Source organism: Chanodichthys erythropterus, chromosome 3 (genome assembly GCF_024489055.1).
Source record: "Chanodichthys erythropterus isolate Z2021 chromosome 3, ASM2448905v1, whole genome shotgun sequence".
Classification (NCBI taxonomy): domain Eukaryota; kingdom Metazoa; phylum Chordata; class Actinopteri; order Cypriniformes; family Xenocyprididae; genus Chanodichthys; species Chanodichthys erythropterus.
This window is the reverse complement of record NC_090223.1, coordinates 11,715,982-11,725,947: the sequence shown is the minus strand read 5'-3', so window position 1 is coordinate 11,725,947 and position 9,966 is coordinate 11,715,982.

Genomic DNA, 9,966 nt, shown 5'->3' with positions numbered 1-9,966 from the left:
GTTGATTTGCAGTCAGAAAGACCATTATTACAGGGCAGACGGACATTTTCACCAGAACTGATGAACACATGAGCATCATCCACTCCACCGGTACCTGAAACATAAAGTACATTTGAGTGATCATTACGTTATATCCAAGTCTTTTTTCCTCATTTATTCCTCTGAGGTCAGCGGAGGCACCAGCACATTCACAGACAATTTTTTCTTGAATTATGTTGTTACATTAAATTATTGTAATTAAGAACATTAATGATACCTTTATGTCAGTTCTGTTCACTCTAAGGGGGGTTATCACTGCTCTCCCTGCTCTTTTTCAAACCGGACAACGGACCGTTCGACCACTGAATCCAGCAGTGTCTGCCATAATATCGAATCGTAAGTGTGCATCATTGATCATCGTTCTCGATAAAAATAATTTGTCATGACATGAGATCTGTAGTTTAGTTTAAAGAGGAATTATTGTGCGGCTAGCACTCCTCGCTGTCATTAAAACAGCGTGTCACAGGAAAAGTGTTCAAAAGTAACCACGTCTATGAAAATTCATATCATTTTTAACTTCTGCGTAAAGACTTTTTGTAGTTTCAATGCTTATCACCATTAATGAAAGTGTCATATTTAATCTAAATGTATCAAATGTAAAACAGAGTTTAAAATCATTCTGTTTACTTCATTACTTTTCTCACTCTAGAAAAGGAGTTTGTGCACATGGTCTGGATTCTGTATGCATATTTCTATGCCCATTTTGTGTGTACGTAATGGTTATACATCAGGCTCCTGGTCTGTATTTTCATTGCTCTTGTGTTTTTATTGTGTCTGTTGTTTTGAGGGAATGACTGATTGTTCAGCCTCTATAGCAAATTATCAGTTGATGAGTCTAATCAACCCTTATTCACCAGTTGTTCATTTGTTCTCCCCTATTTATTCATTTCTTGTCAGTTCATTGTTGTCGTTGTCTCACAATTTTATTCTCTCATCTAGAGTTTATTGGAATTGCCCCCGTCTCTTTAAGGTTAGATTCGCTGTCGATCACAAACCAGCCTGGAATATGCAGATGGGACTATCCACCTGAATTCTGATTGTCCACCTGTTCAAGTTCATTGTATATGTCTAGTCAGCCTCCAGTGGCCTGTTGCACAAAGCCAGTTTCAGTTGCTACCCACCCAGGTAAGTTCGAGATTAGTTTGAGCAAACTCTGTTTTTTCAGGCTCAAGAAGGTGGATTGGTTTTTAGTGGTGTTCATCTCCATGGTAACACACTACACGGCTAACTTGCTCCAGAGCAGGTTTTATTCTGGGTTAGTGATTGTAGACGAAAACTGGACCAATCAGCTGTGAGTAAAGTGACATGTATCTGATAAAGCCACTCTCTCTGTATCTCTCACTCCAAATTAAAGGTGCAATATGTTATATTTTTGCAGTAAAATATCCAAAAACCACTAGGCCAGTGTTATATATTTTGTTCACTTGAGTACTTACTACATCCCAAATGTTTCCAACTATTTGTAAATTGTGAGAAAATTGCAATTTTAACCAAGGCTCCGGGACGTGTGAGGAGTCGCCTGTCAATTGCTTCATATCCGCGTTACCCTCGGATTCTGGTTTTATTTTGTAGAAACCATGGAAACACCAAAGACGCTTTAATATATTACACGTTTTAAAAGACAAGGGAACATCTGTTTTGAGACAGAAAACAAATTGTTCTTATATAGCTCAACAAGTTTAGGTTTATTGTTTAAATCTAATTTTCTTGATTTTTTGCGAGTACCATGCTTTACCATGCCTCAGAGAAAAACACTATTTTGTCAAGTAGCTAACATAGCATAATTGTTATAACAGAGACACCGGAGGCAGGAATAAAAGCAGTTAAGATGTTTATTGAGCAAACAGCAGAGCAAAACGGGTGGTGAATGAAGTGGTGGAAGATCTCAGAGGTGGAATGAGAGATAATACTGTCCTTGTTGTTGTTGCAGATGACTGAAGAGGGAGACGCTGGAGAAGGCAGATGGAAACACTCACACACACTGGTAGGTAGGCACACGAGGAGACTGGAGACAATGGAGACGAAGGAGATGATGGGGCTGGGTAAGTATCGCCTTGGGAGTCCTTGAGGTAAGTTTACAACTGGTGTAACACAAACGAGACCGGACAGTGAGTGTGTGTGAGTGTGGGGTTTAAGTGCTGGTGTTGATGACTGATGTGATGAGCTTCAGGTGGCGGTGATTAGTACGCTGGTGATTGGGTGCGCGGGTACTGAAGTGAGGTGGAACCTGACGTGTCTGTGACAGTACCCCCCCTCCCACGGCCCGCTCCTGAGGGCCGAGGACCCCGACGTCGTGGTGGTCGTCCTCGAGGTCGTGGGGCAGGCCTGTCTGGGTGGTTGGTGTGGAAAGCCTGTAACAGAGCAGGATCAAGGATATCATTCTTGGGGACCCATGAGCGTTCTTCGGGGCCGTAGCCTTCCCAGTCCACCAGGTATTCCAAGAGACCACCACGGCGCCGGGAGTCCAGGATCTCTCGTACCACGTAAGCAGTTCCATCGTCCAGGATAAGTGGAAGGGGGGGCTCGACGGCTGCCACGTCAGGTTCTGTGGAGGGAAGAACAGAAGGGTGGTGAGGTTTTAATAGTGACACGTGGAAGGTGGGATGAATTCTTTTGTATTGTGCAGGGAGTTGTAACCGGTAGGTGACGGGGTTGATCTGTCGCAGGATAGTGAATGGGCCAATGAAGCGGGGACTCAGCTTCTTGCAGGGCAGGCGCATCCTGATGTCCCTGGTGGACAGCCAGACCTTCTGCCCCGGTTGGTAGGTTGGAGCGTGGGAGCGCCGAAGGTCGGCTGTCATCTTGCGCCTGCGCAGGGCTCTCTGCAACTGGTGGTGAGCTGAGTCCCATACCCTCTCGCTCTCCCGAAACCAGTAGTCGACGGCAGGAACGTTGGAGGGTTCCCCGTTCCAGGGGAACAGTGGGGGTTGGAAACCGAGTACGCATTGGAAAGGTGTTAATCCAGTGGTGGCTTGACGGAGGGAGTTCTGGGCGTACTCGGCCCAACCCAGGTACTGGTTCCAGGAGTTCTGGTGGCCGTGACAGAAGGTACGCAGGAAGCGGCCGATCTCCTGGATCTTCCGTTCCGTCTGCCCGTTCGACTGAGGGTGGTATCCAGACGATAGGCTGACGGTCACACCCAGGAGCGAGAAGAAAGCCTTCCAGACTCGGGAGATAAATTGAGGTCCTCTATCAGAGACAATGTCCTCGGGGATTCCATAATGACGGAAGACATGGTTGAACATTAACTCGGCTGTGGTCATGGCTGTGGGTAGACCCTCCAGGGGAATGAGGCGGCAGGCCTTGGAGAAACGGTCTACGACGACTAGAATGCATGTGTTACCCTCAGACTCTGGGAGGTCGGTGACGAAGTCGACCCCCAGGTGTGACCAGGGCCTCTCAGGAACGGGCAGAGGATGGAGCTTGCCGGTGGGAAGATGGCGTGGGCTCTTGGAGATGGCGCACTCCCTGCAGCCCTGCACGTACCTTCTGACGTCGTTGGCCATGTTTGGCCACCAGAAGCGCTGTTTGAGCAGCGAGAGGGTCTCATTGACCCCCGGGTGACCAGTGCCAAGTGAAGAGTGAACGGAGTGCAGGAGTGGAGTGCGTCGTGTCCGGGTGATGTAACGCAAGCCCTGGGGGCAACCCGGCGGAGTTCGTGAGGAGGCATTGGAGGAGGGGAGTGTCTCTTCTGACCACTCGATGGGGCTCATAAATATGGATTCGGGCAGGATGGTGTCGGGGTTTTCGTTCTTTTCCTCGGGTGCATGGAGACGTGAGAGAGCGTCAGCTTTGAGATTTTTGGAGCCTGGACGGTAGGATATTGTAAAGTTGAATCTTGAAAAGAACATCGCCCATCTGGCTTGGCGAGGGTTGAGTCGTTTGGCAGCCTTTAGGTACTCGAGGTTTTTGTGGTCAGTGAGTACCTGGAACGGATGGTTAGCTCCCTCCAACCAATGCCTCCACTCTTCAAGGGCGAGCTTGACAGCCAGGAGTTCCCGGTCCCCGATGTCGTAATTGACCTCCGCCGGGTTGAGCTTGCGGGAGAAGAAGGCACATGGATGGAGCCTACTTGGATTCCCCTGCTGCTGTGATAGGACCGCTCCCACTCCGGTGGTGGAGGCGTCCACCTCAACGACGAATGGCAGGTCTGGATTGGGGTGGACGAGGAGGGGAGCGGTGGTGAAGGCTTTCTTGAGGTGTTCAAAAGCTTCGCTGGCAGGTTGGGACCAGGACAGAGACTTGGGCTGATGACGGAGTAGGTTGGTGAGTGGACTGACGATGGTGCTGTAGTTCTTGATGAAACGGCGGTAAAAGTTGGAGAAACCTAGGAAGCGTTGGAGTTCTTTTATGGTACTTGGGGTTGGCCAGTTCTGGATGGCGGACACCTTCCCCTCGTCCATCCGGATGCCACTGTGATCTATCACGTATCCCAGGAAGTGGACAGAGGGCTGATGGAATGAGCACTTCTCTGCTTTCAGGAATAGATGGAACTGCCGTAAGCGTTGGAGGACCTCCGCAACGTGGTGGCGATGTTCGGCCAGGCTCCGGGAGTAAATAAGGATGTCATCTATATACACTAGGACGGACTTGTGGAGAAACTCCCGGAGCACCTCATGGATGAAGTCCTGGAATACGGAGGGGGCGTTGACCAGGCCATACGGCATAACGAGGTACTCGTAGTGGCCGGTGGGCGTGACGAAGGCGGTCTTCCACTCGTCCCCCTCGCGTATCCGGATGAGGTTATACGCGCTGCGGAGGTCCAGCTTCGTGAACACAGTGGCACCACGGAGGTGTTCCAGGGCCGCTGGGACGAGGGGAAGTGGGTACCTGAACTTGACGGTTATCTTGTTTAAGGAGCGGTAATCGATGCAGGGCCGCAAGCCTCCGTCCTTCTTGGCCACAAAGAAGAAGCTTGAAGCAGCAGGGGAAGTAGACGGGCGGATGTATCCTTGGTTTAGGGCCTCTTTGATATATTCCTCCATGGCCTTCTCCTCTGGTACTGACAGGGGGTATATGCGTCCCCTAGGCACTGGTTCACCCGGCAACAGATCGATGGCGCAGTCCCATGGCCGGTGTGGAGGAAGCTTGGAGGCGCGTTGCGGGCAGAAGACGTCACTGAAGTGGGCATAATCGGGTGGAATGTCGACGGAGCGCTTATCCACAGGACTTTCGATGGAGGTTGCGTTAATGGAGATGTCTTTGGAGAGAGGAGATCTTGGAGTAGGAAGGTCTGGGAAGCAGCTGTAGAAGCAGTGGTCGCCCCACTTCAGGACGTCGCCCGTGCGCCAGGAGATGGTGGGGTTGTGTTGTTCCAACCATGGACGCCCTAGAACCACGTCAGCGGTGGATTCCTCCAGAACCAGCAGATGGATGTTCTCAGTGTGGAAGATACCCACTTGCAGCTGAAGTGGTCCAGTCATCCGTCGGATCATTCTTCGGCTCAGGGGTTTGCCCGTGATGGAGTGGACCTTGTAAACCTTCGGAGAAGGCGAGGTCTTGAGCCCGAGGTGTCGACAGAGGGCGCCGGAGATGAAATTTCCTGCTGACCCTGAATCGAGGAGCGCCACCACTGAAATAGTAGCATTAGCAGCAGTAAGGTTTACTACAGTAGTGAGTGGTTTCATTTTTTGGATTGAGGGAATGATGGCACTCACCACGGGTCGAGGAGGACGAATTGGGCATGTGGAGATTACATGCCCAGGGGAAGCACAATATAGACATAGATTCAGGGTCAGCCGTCTCTGTCTTTCTGTAGAAGATAAGCGGGAGTTATCCACTTGCATTGGTTCACTTGCTGGTTCTGGGGAGCTGACGGGTTCGAACCGACGGAGGAGTGTGGTGGTTGGTGGCTGGCTCTGGTGCTCTAGGAGGCACGACTGCATACGAGAACCCACGCGGATGGCGAGTTGGATGAAGCGTTCGAGTCCTAGGGAGTCCTCGTATGCAGCGAGATGCAACCGCACGTTGGGCTCCAGCCCTTGTCGAAAGGTGGTGATGAGGGCTTGTTCGTTCCAACCACTGGTTGCGGCTAGCGTTCGAAACTGCAAGGCATAATCATTAACACTCTTATTTCCTTGTTTAAGGTTGTACAATTTCTCACCAGTAGACGAGTCGGTCAGGGGTTTTCCGAAGACTTCTCTGAAGTGAGAGACGAATGCAGGGTATGATTTAACGACAGAGCTTCTTTGAGTCCAGAGAGAATCCGCCCATAGAAGGGCCTTACCTTGCAGTTGTGATATTATAAACGCTATTTTAGCCGTGTCGGTGGGGTAGAGGTGCGGTTGCATCTCCAGAACCAACTCACACTGCAGAAGGAATCCGCTGCATTCCTCCGCCGATCCAGAGTAGGGCGCCGGTTTGGCCATGGGACTGGCGGTGAAGACTGGAGAAGCAGCCGTGGCGGTGGATGCGGAAGCGGCAGCAGCGGTGGGTGCTGGTGATGGTGATGGTGGTTGTGAGGTGAGTGCTCGACGTAAAACGTCCACGAGCTCCTGAAAGGGGTCCTGATGGCTCATGCTGATGCTTAGCTGTTATGGTCCGGTCTTCTGTTATAACAGAGACACCGGAGGCAGGAATAAAAGCAGTTAAGATGTTTATTGAGCAAACAGCAGAGCAAAACGGGTGGTGAATGAAGTGGTGGAAGATCTCAGAGGTGGAATGAGAGATAATACTGTCCTTGTTGTTGTTGCAGATGACTGAAGAGGGAGACGCTGGAGAAGGCAGATGGAAACACTCACACACACTGGTAGGTAGGCACACGAGGAGACTGGAGACAATGGAGACGAAGGAGATGATGGGGCTGGGTAAGTATCGCCTTGGGAGTCCTTGAGGTAAGTTTACAACTGGTGTAACACAAACGAGACCGGACAGTGAGTGTGTGTGAGTGTGGGGTTTAAGTGCTGGTGTTGATGACTGATGTGATGAGCTTCAGGTGGCGGTGATTAGTACGCTGGTGATTGGGTGCGCGGGTACTGAAGTGAGGTGGAACCTGACGTGTCTGTGACAATAATCAGATGCAGCTTTATTTTTAGTAACAGTAATACAGCAATTTCTCCATCATACAATACGTTTTAAAATTAATTTCATGCCATTTATCAACACAAGCCTTCCAGCGTTTAATATGATATTCTAAAATCGAGAATATCAGTGTGTAACAGTGTCTCACAGAGTAATGTTATAACATCATTTTCAACACTCTCAAATGTATCTAATATGATAAACAGAGCTGCATTACCTCATACTCACGACCGGAAAAGCAGAAACAGTGCTGGCGACTGTGTCATAATAAAAGTCCCGCTGCTAGTGAGGAGTGTGTTGATCAATCGCTCCAACGGCCTCGTTCAGCTCCACAACACTCGCTCCTGCTCTGCTTCATACTACAGTAACGTTAATAATCTCATCCATGAACATGACTTCTTCCCGAGTCCTATCCCAATTCTTTTCTTTTCCCAATTAGTTCATGTTAACTAATTTTAACGTCTCAGTTACGTATGTAACCCTCGTTCCCTGAAGGAGGGAATGGAGACGTACGTCAGTAGTGACCGACGAATTGGGATATCGCTTAGAGAGCCCTATCATCTTCGTGTAAACTAAAACAAGCCAATGGAATTGGCGTGCGATATTTGCATAATGCGCACCGCCCCCGACAGGTGTATATAAATAGGAAGCAGATGCAATCGCACTCTGTTTTTCGCTGAGGAGACAACTGGTGTCCGCGCTACAGCGAGGGTACAGAAACTGTGGCGACGGGACGTACGTCTCCGTTCCCTCCTTCAGGGAACGAGGGTTACATACGTAACCGAGACGTTCCCTTTCAGTCGGTCACGTTCGACGTACGTCAGTAGTGACGACGAATTGGGATCCCAACTAAAGCGCCACAGTTACGAAACCCCTTCCAGTGCCCAGCACAAGCTCAGCCGCCCATAGCACCGGCTGGCGGTGAAGGGGGCGAGCTTACACCGAGAGAGTCTACTGCTGTCTAACCATTACCCACTAAGTAAACTAGACACACTGGGGAAGCGAACCCGTGAGGGACGCTGCGGAGACCACTACCTACCCAATGGGGGAGGAGTTTATGTGGGAATACACACATGGACTGGCCCGGGGGCAGTACGCATATGGAGTCCCTGGGATGGCTCCACCTGGTAGGGGGAGACTCATCTGACAGGTGACAGCAGAGCTGGCTCTGCTAAGGGAAAGACACGGACTCGGCCCGTAGGGAGTTTTAAACCGTGGAAAATACACATATGGGACCGCTCACGTAGAGGGGTCACGACATATGGGCCCCAGCCAACAGACAGCGTCAGCGACGGATGTAGGCCTGGCATCAGACACTCCACAATGTCCGAGCCGAAGGGGGAGGCGGAGGAACTCGACAGGGTTCGCCAAGCGGGGAACACGACTGGAGTGAAAGTATGCACGTATCCGGCCAGTGGCGGGAATGGCATTGCAAGCCGACACTTAGAGTGGGTACAACACGTCTACCGACTAGTGGATGCGAGTACACGTGAGGATACCGGCTCTACACGTAGGCTATAAAACCTAGCGAACGTGTTTGGTGTCGCCCAGCCCGCAGCTCTACAGATATCTGTCAGCGAGGCGCCATGAGCCAGCGCCCAGGAAGAGGCTACCCCTCTGGTGGAGTGGGCTCTCAACCCGAGCGGGCAAGGCACGCCCTGGGATTCGTACGCCAAGGCGATGGCATCCACTATCCAGTGGGCCATCCTCTGCTTGGAGACAGCCTTTCCCTTCTGCTGGCCTCCGTAACAGATGAAGAGCTGATCTGAGGTCCTGAAGCTTCGCGTTCTGTCCACGTAAACGCGCAGAGCGCGGACGGGACAGAGCAAAGCTAGGGCTGGGTCTGCCTCCTCCGAGGGCAGCGCTTGCAGGTTCACTACCTGATCTCTGAAGGGAGTGGTAGGAACCTTGGGCACGTATCCAGGCCGGGGTCTCAGGATGACGTGAGAAACACCGGGCCCGAATTCTAGGCACGTTTCGTCGACCGAAAATGCATGCAGATCCCCTACCCTCTTCAGGGAAGCCAATGCAACCAGAAGAACCGTCTTAAGAGACATTAGTTTCAGGTCGACTGATTGCAAAGGTTCAAAGGGATGACCCCGGAGAGCTGTGAGAACCAGGGTCAAATCCCAAGAGGGTACGGAGGAAGGGCGAGGAGGATTGAGTCTCCTGGCCCCCCTCAGGAATCTGACGATCAGATCGTGTTTCCCCAGGGATTTACCCTCAACTGCATGGTGATGTGCGGCAATAGCGGCAACATACACCTTGAGGGTGGAGGGAGACAACCTTCGCTCCAACCCATCTTGCAGAAAGGAAAGCACGGATCCGACCGAACATGATCGGGGGTCCTCTCGGCGAGAGGCGCACCATTCGACGAACAGGTTCCACTTCAACGCATAGAGATTCCTAGTGGAAGGAGCTCTAGCGGAAGTGATGGTGTCTACGACCGCTTGCGGGAGATCACTCAGAACCTCCGCATCCCGTCCAGGGACCACACGTGGAGGTTCCACAGATCGGGACGCGGGTGCCGCAGGGTGCCCCGTCTCTGAGTCAGGGGGTCCTTCCTCAGAGGAATCGGCCAGGGAGGTGCTGTCGCGAGGAGAATGAGGTCTGAGAACCAGGTCCGAGTGGGCCAGTACGGAGCCACTAACAGAACCTGCTCCCCGTCCTCCTTGACCTTGCACATGAGTTGTGCGAGAAGGCTCACTGGGGGAAACGCATGTTTGCGCAGACCCGGGGGCCAGCTGTGTGCCAGGGCATCCGTGCCGAGCGTGCCGCCGGTCAGGGAATAAAACCACTGGCAGAGGGCAGTTTCCGGGGAGGCAAACAGGACTACCTGGGCCTCGCCGAAACGCTGCCAAATCAGCTGGACCGCCTGGGGTGGAGCCGCCACTCGCCCGCAAGTAG